Source organism: Otolemur garnettii, unplaced genomic scaffold (genome assembly GCF_000181295.1).
Source record: "Otolemur garnettii isolate 467f Iridium unplaced genomic scaffold, OtoGar3 scaffold00006, whole genome shotgun sequence".
Lineage (NCBI taxonomy): Eukaryota > Metazoa > Chordata > Mammalia > Primates > Galagidae > Otolemur > Otolemur garnettii.
In genome coordinates this window covers 16,090,231-16,101,836 of record NW_003852401.1, presented here as the reverse complement: position 1 = coordinate 16,101,836, position 11,606 = coordinate 16,090,231, and positions in this window count along the sequence as shown.

The window sequence follows — 11,606 nt, the reverse complement described above, 5'->3', positions numbered from 1 at the left end:
TATTCACCATCGTCTCCATAATGGCCTTTAAAAAGTCTGAGCTCAAAGTCATGCAGGGCACAGACCCATACACCACTAGATAATTAAAAACTTAGATTTAGTTTAAGGTGATCAAGTCAGTGTTAATATAGAATGTTACTTGGGGCAGAAATGTCAAAGTGTTTCCAAGGAATACTTCAGGTTCCACTTACGAAAAAAATTATTCCGAAAACTTCCTTATATATTTCTGTCTCTTTTCTCTTCTTTTTTTTTTTCTCCTCTTGGAGTATCTCATGAATCAAAGGACATTTTCATTTTCAATGGTGGCCTTCGTAATAACTGTTCTCTACTTGTAGCAATATTAAAAAGGCTTACGTGAAACATAAGTTTAAGAATTATGAAATTTTGTAAATGTCAGCCTAACCAAATCAAATGGATTTATTTAAGGAAGAGCAGAAGTCTTTTAAAAGCTTTATGTGCAATGTGATTTTCTGAACCCTATATAGAAAACAGATTTTGCAATTTTATTTGATAAATCACTCCCCTTGTGGGAGTCGATCTTTTAAACTATTGTTTCAGAGAAAAACTTTGGAAAGTGTTTTCTGAATGGGTTTGTTGGTTTCAATTCAAGGTCAATTTCTTTTTTAAAAGAACTTTAGAGGACTTCTATATATCGTCATTATTTTACATGCATTAAATTTATTTAATCTGCACAATGTGATGATATTGTTATCAGCCTCAACTTTACGAACATAATAAAGATGTTTATTTCCTTATTTCAAGTTTTCAACAGCACAAAATGCACCACTGGCTCTTTAGTTCCCCACACCCTCCACAAAGATAACATGAACAAGTTCTATAGCAGAACCAATTGAAAAATGTTTTAGTAAAGCCAAAGTCTGAGCTATGGGTGCAAACTATTGGCCACTACAATACTTGTGTGATACTAACTTCAGGTTGAGAAAAAGTAAAGAGAAATAGGTACTAACTGCAAATAAGAAAGGAAAACGTCCCACTCGTCCTATGAAAATGTCAGTTGAAAACATTTGGCAAAATTAGTCCTTTTAATTTGGGGTATTGCTGTATGTGTGATATCTCCTGTGATTTAAATTTGCATCTCTCCAGTTACCAATGATACAAATGTCTTTTCCTGTGCTTTTGTACTTTCTCTTGTTTCAAAATGTTCATGTTTTATTGCCATTCATTTATCTTCTTTAGGAAAGGGTTCAGATATTTGATACATTTTATTTTATTTTTTTATTTCTTTATTAAATCCTAACTGTGTCGATTAATGCATTTACAGGCTATAATGTGCTGTATAATTATTCCCATATATACAGGGTAGTCTTAAAGTTCATGTGCAATTTAAAATAGTTGTCCATTTTAAATTGCACATGAACTTGGTGGCCACTCTCTTGTTCTACCTTCTATTCTCACTTCTTAGTTAAGGTTTCTAGTTACCTGTATTCATCTGGTTGAGGTTTCCTCTCAGCTCCTGAGAGTTCTGTCTTTTTCTTTATTTTCCTTTTCTCTTGATTTTATATTGTTGATAATCTTTGGCTATGTCCTCAAGTTCATTTATCTTTTCTTCTCCAATGTCTAATATCCTGTTAATGTTTCAGTGCAAACATTGCATTTTTATCTCTAGAAGTTTGGGTTTAGCCTTTCTTGATTGGAAGTTATATCCTTGGATAATTAGTCTATGAAGATACTCTGTGTATTTTGATGGTAGAAAGTTGAGAGGTGTAGATACAGTTATTAACATGTTTTCTCAGAATTTACTCTGATACATCCCTTTGAGGTAGAATAGAGTGGAATTGTGTATCTTTGTAATTTGTGTACTAGTTTCTTATGCTTTGTACACATTGCAGAGTTCCACTTTGACTTGTTTTTCTTTTCCACAGTCTCTTATAGCATACCTAGATATTTACACGGCCCAACATGAATTACTTCCAAATATTATCCTTACCTTCACCCTATACTTCATTTATGAGGTTATTCTTGCTAGTGGAACATTTGCCATCACAAAACAGGTGATTCAGAAAAATACTACTTATCTAGAAATTATTAACAGCTTGACATTCATTTCTCATAAATTTCACACTGAAACACAGTTTGGGGTAAATTTTCTTTATTCCTTTCCTTCCCACTTTCTGTGTTTTTATCAGCTGGGTAACAGTGATATATGTCACAGTGATGTATATAACAGCAAACCACATTTGATGGGCTTTCTCTCTCACGTTTGCTTTTAATTAAGCTTTTCTCACCTTTCACTTTAATTAAGTATGTTAGATGAGTATGTGTATGCACATACACAGAAACACATACCATATAATTACAATAATTACCATATAAAACACAATACCATTATAAATAATACAGTTCAAAAAATTAGAACACGTGAACTTTTGTTTTTGTTTTCTACTTCTAGGAAAAATATCTTCTGATGACCAAAAGCAGTTTTATATGTGCAAGGTAAAAAAAATTAATTACTATTTTCAATGCAAATTTCCCAAATAGTTTACCTTTACCAGCATGCAGTTATTTTCACAGCCATCTCAATTTAGAAATTTATGAGTAAAGCTCTAAATCAGATCAGCAAAATCTTGTCATAACTCACATTGCTAAATGAGGAAAATATTTGCAGTTGTGTCTATGATTTTCTGCTCTGGTGACTAAAATTAGCTTCAATTTACAAAATAGCATGCTAGAGATTATTTAGTCTATGATGTATCCTAAAGCATTTAGATAACCAAAATAAAATAAACTATTTTATATTATTCTCATTATACAAGGTTATGTTCTTATTTCAACCAATCTGCAAATAATCTTTATATACAGGGCATGCACACGGTAGTAATTTCAATAATATATTGTGAGAGATTTGACAAAAATGGTTTATATAAATGCCTAATTTTTCATATTTTTAAAACCAGAGTTCAATCTGTTTTATTATTTTGAACCATAGTTCAACTGTGTTTTACAAATAAGTTGTTTAAACAAATGAATATACAATATATTGTACAATATAACTAATAAGAACAAAGACATTTAAGTATACAATAATATACAATATATTGTACAATATAACTAATAAGAACAAAGACATTTAAGTTAAACTAACTCAATACATATTTTTAAAAAATCTGTAAAACTAAAAACATTTTGCGCCAGTGGAGGTGGCTCATGCCTGTAATCCCAGCACTTGAGAGGCCAAGACCATTGGATTGCCTGAGCTCACAGGTTCGAGACCAGCCTGAGCCACTTCAAAAAAATAGCCAGGTGTCATGGCAGGCACCTGCTGTCCCAGTTACTTGGGAGGCTGAGGCAAGAGAATCACTTAAATCCAAGAGTTTGAGGTTGCTGTGAGCTGTGGCACCATGGCACTCTACTGAGGCTGACAAAGTGAGACTCTGTCTTAAAAAAGAACAACAAAAAAGCAAACAAAGAGAAAAAACTAAAAAGGTGTTTTAAATTGGGTCTGTACTTTACTCACAGATGTTTATATACATAAACACACACACACACACACACATACACACATACACACACTCCTAGAATAGGAAGCTAAATGTATAAGGTAAAGTGATTAGGGAAGACTATATAAATAGCGAAGTGATGATATTCAATAATTATGGAGAATGGAAGTCATTAAAAGCTACCTGCAGGGAAGTAACTGCATTAAATCATATAGTCTTGGGGAATGTTTACCAATTTAGAATTTACTCAATCACGTCTCTGTAAGGTTTATAATAATTTTGTTTCTCTTGAACTACGTAATCCTCTCAAGATAAAAAGAAAAAACATACAAGATGACAATTACAATCTTAATAATATAGTCACATGAAAGACTTCTACCTAGTTTTCCTGTTGTATTCAGGCAAATATATGTAATATTTATTCTTTCAACCATTCAGTATGTGTTAGACCCTGTCCTAGGCACTTCAAATTTAGGCACTGTTAAAGAAATACTTTCTGCTTTCTAGGTATAGTCAATTAATGGAGGAATGAAGATAGTGAGTAAATAAGCAAGTAAATGAAAGTGATATTTTCGGAGGTGATACATATTATAACAGCATACAGGCAGTTAATAGCAAATGCCAAGCTAAAATTATTTATTGAATAAATTATGAATAAATTTATTGAATAAATGTATTTATTGAATTAAGTTTATATAGTAAATTACATTCTTGTTATAGTTCTTTGATTGTGCTCTGCCTGATTTAGTTGTTCTTAATAAATTCTTGTTAACTAAAAAACTTCAGTATGAGGTACTAATGTGCTACCTTTTCAATTAAGTTAAATTTAAAATGAATGTGTATATCTCTTTACCTCATAATATTGTTGACATTAACAAACTGGCAGAATAACTACATATTTTTAGTCAAATAATTAAAAATTCTCTCAAGGTACAGAAAGCATAGCTGGCTAAAATATGTTATGTTTCAGGTGGAGAGGGTTCCTCTCTGTGGACTGACATGCAATTCTTGTCAAGTATAATTATTGTTATAAATAAATTCACACAAAAGTCACTGCTTCAACTCTTTCATGTTCAATATTTAGGTAAACCTTAAGCTCTCCATTTTGTAGAATTATTCACACATTTGGTTATAAAGCTGGGAGTGGAGATTGGATTTATTGACCATTGATTTGGAGATGCCTTTTCTTACTCCGGTCTGTATTATAAATGACTAGAATGAATTAATTTACTTGTTTAGAATATGGTATGAATGAGGTGAAGTCATGGAATCAATACTGTTTTGTTCAGTTATATTTGCTTTAAAAAATTAACCTGACCTTAGGATAAGCCCTTACCCAGAGAATGGTCTAAGTACACCTGTGATAACTAACATCAAGGGAGGCATGCCTAACACAAAGTGGTAATACTGGACAGACTACTGTAAGAGAGTAGTTGGGCTACAGCCAGAAATTCCTACAAAAAGTATTTCACAGAGTTTCTTTAAAAAAACACCTCTCCTGTTGCCAGTGCAGAGAAAATTAAATTCCAGTTAAGGGGCTAATCACATTGTATGTAGAATTCTTTTTCTTCCCTAAGTGAGATAAATTCTGCTAAATCACCTAGAAAATGTGGCCCTAGAATATTTTTTTTCTTTAAAGAAAATGAGTTTTATTTGATCCTAGATTATTCTATCATTGTGTCTGTATCAAACTAGTGATAATCTTTCAAACACAGGAAAAACCTAGTATTCTTACTGGTTATTAAAACATACCTACAGACAATCAGAGTTTAATCTCTGATCCCTTATATTTTTGAATATCTTTTCTTCTCGCCCATCAAACCTATCCTTACAAACGTGCATGTAAATATGCTTATAAGTATAAATAAAGGGGTAGATTTTTCCTGCACACGTATTTGTTTTATGACATGAATTATAGAATATGTTCATATTTTTAAACATTAATGTACTTATATTTTCATATTTTTCTTAGGATTTTTTATTACTAGTCAAATTATTTTAGAGGGCTATTTGTATTAATTCCCTCAGAAGTTTACATCTTATTCAAATAGACTTTATTCACAGAGTAGTTTTAGGCTCACAGCTGAATTGAGCAAAATGTACAGTGATTTCCCACGTAATCTTTGCCCAGTCACATGTATACCTCCCCCCAAATCAACATTCCCAACCCGAGTGGATCACGTGTTATAATTGTTGAAGCTACACTGACACACCATGAGCATCCAGAGTCCACAGTTTATATAAGGGTTTACTCTTGATGTTGTATATTCTGTGTGTTTGGACAAAGACTGAACGACTTCTAACCATCATTAAGATACTCTAAAGAATAGTTTCACTGCCATAAAACCCCTTTTAAATTGCTTAATCATCCCCTTCTCTCCCATCAACTCTTGAAACTACTGATCTTTTTACTATTTCTATAGTTTTGCCTTTTCTAGAATATCATGTAGTTGGAAACATATAGTAAGATTGGCTTTTTTCATCTGGAAATATGTATTTCAGTTTCCACTATATTTTTTCGTGATTTAATAGCTCATTTCTTTTTGCTTTGAAAAAAATAGTTTAAAGTCTAGATGTAGCACAGTTCATTTATATATTCGCTACTTAAGGATAGCTTGGTTGCTTCCAAGTTTTTTTTCATTATTAATAAAGATGCAGTACACATCTGTGCTAAGGGGGTTTTTGTATAAATATATCTCACATTCATTTATTAAATACCAAAGAGTGAGAATGCTGATCATATTGTAATAATACACTCACATTTTAAGAAATCACCAAAATGTCTTACAAAATGTCTATAACATTTTGCATTTCTACCTGCAAAGAATGAGTGTTTTTGTTGTTCCCTATTCTAACCAGTATTTAATCACATCAGGGTTCTGAATTTTTGCCATTCTAATATGTGTGTAGTGAAATCTCATTTTTATAATTTACATTTCACTAAGGATTTGGGAGGGAAGCATCTTTTCATATGCTTATTTGCCATCTGTATATATTCTTTCTTAATGTCAAAAGATTATTTTTATATGCATTTTTAAAAAAAATATAAGTAATAATTGTAGCTATCCATGGGATACATAATGATATTTCAATATAAATAATGTAAAGTGATTACATTGGTGCAATTAATGTATCCATCATTGCAAATATTTCTTATTTATTTGTGTTGACAGCAGTCAATATCCTCCTTCTAGCTATTTGAAAAAATACTTTGTATACTAACACAACTCATCTTACACTGGAGCGTATTTCTCCAGCTCGAATGATTTTTTATCTTTTAACACATCTCTCCCTATCTGTATTTCTCCCCTCCTCTTCCCAGTGTCTAGTATTCTCCTTTCTACAATTTACCTATGAGGTCAATGTTTTTTAGCTTTCACATATAACCGAGAACAGGTGGTGTTTAACTCTCTGGTTCTGGTTTATTTGATTTAACACATTGCCCTCTACTTCCATCCATGTTTGTAAGAATGACAGAATTTCATTCCTTTTCATGGCTGAATAGTATTTCATTGTGTATATATACTGCATTTTCTTTTCTTTTTTAAAATTTAATTTTGTATTAAAATTAAAGTGTTTTTGTTACATAGGTGAATTGTATAATGTTGAAGTCACGGCTTCTAGTGCACCTCTCACCAAAAGAGTGTTCATTGCACCCAAGAGGTGAGTTTTGCTTCATCTCACCTACCCTTCCTGCTTGTGGATTTCCAATATTCTTTACATATCTTTGTGCATGTGTGTACACGTCATTTAGTTCTCAGTTGTTAATATGGGGTTGTTTTACCATTTCTGACATATTTCACTTAATAGTTTCTCGTTTCATTCAAGTTGCTGCAGAAAAACACTATTTTATTCATTTTTATACCTGAGAAATACTATATACATATATGTATGTACATACACAGAGACATTTTCTTTCTTGTAGGTTGATGGGCACTTAGGTTGATTCCATATCTTTGTAATTATGAATTGTGCTATAATAAAGACAAGTGCATATGCATTTTTGATAAAATAACTTTTCCTTTGGGTGGATACCTTGCAGTGGGATTTCTGAATCTAATAGTAGCTCTATTTTTACATCTTTGAAGAATCTGTTTTCCATGGAAGTTATACTGTTTGAAATCCTATTGACAGTGTGTAAGAATTATCTTTTCAATGCATCCAAGCTAACATTTATTATTAACAAAATTTTAAATGGCTATCTGAAAGAGGTAAAGTAGTATCTCATCGTGGGTCGAATTTGCATTTCCTTAATAATTAGTGATATTAAACATTTTTACATATGTTTGTTGGCTATCTGTATATCTCTTTGGAAAAAAGTCTGTTCATGTCTTTCACATGTGTTTTAAAAGGACATCACCAAGACATATAGTCCTCAGTCTGGCCAATGTCAAAGTGAAGGAGAAAATACTACAAGCTGTGAAACAAAAGCATAAAGGAAAACTCATAAGACTAGGTGCAGACTTCTCAGTAAAAACCATACAAGCCAGAAGGCACTGGGGACTCCAATTTTAATCTTCCCAAACAGAATCATTGCCAGTCATAAATTCTGTATCCTGCAAAACTAAATTTCAAACATAAAAAGAAATGAATTCTTTCATGCACAAGCAAACCCTAAGGAAATTTGTAACCACTATATCAAGATAGACTGTATGCTTACAATTGCTCTGTATGTGGAACAGAACAATAGGTACACACAAGTTCAAAAATACCCAAAAGTAGAAAGGCTCCTTTTTTATAGAACAGTATACAGGGAAGAAAATGAAGTGGGTAGGAAGCACTCAACATTATAAACAGGGTGGTGTCTCATATATTAATTCCAACGCTGAATTCAAATAGTCTTAATGCTCCAATCAAAAATATAGATTGATTGAATAGATTAGAAAAATACAAGCCAAATGTTTGTTAACTTCAAGAAACCCATTTAGCTCACCCAGATTCTCACAGGCTACAGGTGAAGGGGGACAAAGGTCCTACCACACACAAAGGAAACCCAAAGCTATCTGGAGTAGCTAGTCTCATATCAGGTAAATTAGACTTTCAATCTACAACTGTAAAATAAAAGAGAAAAAGGGTCATTAGTGATATAGGGAGAAATTCAACATGAAGATATAACGATCCTAAATATATATGTACGTAACACAGGAGCTCCTAGTTTCATAATGAAGATTCTAGTGGGTAGAGAGAGAGAAGGAGGGAGCGGGATGAGGGTCTGAGTGTGTGACCCACCATTTGGGGGCAAGACATCATTATAAGAGGGAATTTACCTAACAAATGCAATCAGTGTAACTGGTCTCTTGTACCCTCAATGAATCTCAAACAATAAAAAGAAATTAAAAAAAAATAAACAGGAACATCATAACTGACAGGGATTTCACTACTCCACGTACAGACCTGGATAGATCATCAAGATGGAAAATTAACAAAAAAAGTTTGACTTAAATAAGGCTTTGTAGCATATGGACCTTACATTTACATCTACCCCCAAACTGCAGAATATAAGTTCTTCTCATTAGTACATGGGACATTTCTAAAAACTGAGTATATCTTAGGTCACAAAACAAATCTCAGCAAATTAAAAAGAAATCAAAATCATACCATGTACTTTCTCAGACCACAGTGGAATAAAACAACTGACAGAGGAATTCTTGAAACTACACAAATACATAGAAAATAAACAACTTGCTGCTGAATGATCCTGAATCAATGATGAAATTAAGACTGAAATCAAAATATTTCTTGAATTGAATTACAATGACAGTACAAATAATAAATTCATTAGGATATAGCAAAAGCAGTGCAGAGAGGAAAATGTATAGCCTTAAATGCTCACATTGTTAAAACAGGAAGAACACAAATTAATAACTAATGTCATACCTTGAAAAAAATAGAAAAAGAAAATATACCCACAGCTAGCAGAAGAAAAGGAATACTAAGGATAAGAGCAGAACTAAATAAAATGTAAACCTAAAAAAATGCAAAAAATCAATAATAAGAAACATTCATTCTTTGAAAAGATAAATATCATTGGGCAGCGCTTGTGGCTCAAAAGAGTAGGACACTGGCCCCATATGCCAGAGGTGGTGAGTTCAAACCCAGCCCTGGCCAAAAACTGAAAAAAAAAAAAAAAAAAAAAAGAAGAAGAAGAAGAGATACATATCATTAATAGAACACTAGATATATTAGTAGAACTAAAAGAGAAAAGACTTCGATAAGCTCAATCTGACACAAAAGGAGAGATTTCAACTGATAATGCAAAAATACCATATGTCAGCTGTGACTGCTATGAGAACCTCTAAATAAAATAAAGGGCATGGATAAATGTATGGAAACACACAAATTCCCAAGCATGGATCAGGAAGAAATAGATACTCACAGTAGAACAATAATGAATAGCAAAATTGAAAAAAATCACAAAAATATCTCAACAACCAAAAGCCCACATTAGACAGATTCACAGCCAAATTCTACCAGACCCTTCCTATTGAAACTGTTGCATAACATCAAGAAGTAGGAAATCATCCCTGTCTCATTCTACAAAGACAGTATCACCCTGAACCACAGCAAGGGCAGGACACAACAAGAACCTTATAGAACAATATCTCCCATAAGCATACATGGAAAAATTTTCAACAAAATATTAGAAAACTGAATGAAACTGCACATCAAAAACATAATTCACCACAAACAAGTGTGTGATCATCCCAGGAGCAAGCATGTTTCAATAAATGCAAATCAATAAAAGTGATTCATACGTAAATGGAATTAAAAACAAAGTTCATAGGATCATCTTAATAGAGGCATAAAAATCATTGGATAAAATCCAGAACACTTTTATGATAAAAAAAAAAAGGCCTTAACAAAATAGGCATAGAAGAAAGATACCTCAAAATAATAAGATCCATATAAGACAAACCCACAGCTAAAATCATACTGAAGAGGGGGAAGGTTGAAAGCATTCTACCTAAGAAATGGGTAGACAAGGATGTTCACTGTTACTTTGATGCTTCATAGTACCAGACTGCTAGCCTGAAAAATAAAGAGCATCCATTATAGAAAAGAAAAGGACAAGCTACTCGTTTGCCAGTAATATGCTCTTATATCTAGAAAATCCACAAAATTCCACCAAAGACTCATAGAATTGATAACTTCAATAAGGTTTCAGGTTACACATCACTGTACACAAATCAGTAGCATTTTTACAAACTAATAATCAAGCTGAGAGTCAAAGTAAAAACTTAATATCTTTTATATTAGCTACATAGAAAATAAAATACCCAAGAATATACTTAACCACAGATCTGAAAGATCTCTACAAGGAGAACTACGAAATAGCACTGAAAGAAATCAGAAAAACACAAACAAATGTAAAAACATCCCAGCTCATGAATTAGAAAATTCAATATTTTTGAAATCTCTATTGCCCAATGTGATCTGTAGACTGAACACAATTCCCAACCAAATATCAATGTGATTTTTTCCAGATCTAGAAATAATAATCATAAACTTCATATCAAATCAGAAAGAACCTCTGGTGCCAAGCAGTCCTAAGCAAAAAGACCAAATCCAGAGGAATCCTCTTATCTGAGTACAAATTATACTAAGAGGGTTTACTCGAGGTAGATAAAGACTTATATATAAGATCAGAAATCCTAAAATTCTAAAAGAATGTATATGGAGAGCTATTCTGGACATTGGCCTGGGAAATAATTTATAACTGAAATCTCCAAAGCTAATACAGTAATGAAAAATATAAATAAATGAGACTTAATTAAATGAAATTGTTTCTGCACAGAAGGAAAAGTAGTCTATAAAGTATTCACCGAATGGGTGAGATATTTTCAGACTGTACATCTGAGAAAGAGCTAATACCCAGAATCTACAAGAAACTCAAACAAATTACCAAGAACAAATAGCCCTGTCAAAAAGTGAGTGAAGGACAAAAACAATTTTTTTTTTCTAGTGAAGATAGACAAATGATCAATCATAATATAACCAAAATTTATAGCATCATTAAGCATTAAGTAAATGCAAATTAAAATCAAAATGAGATACCACCTTACTCCCATCAGAATGGCCATTACTAAAAAGTAAACAAACAAGCAAACAAAAATAGGTGGTACCCATACATTCAGAAAATCCACTAGT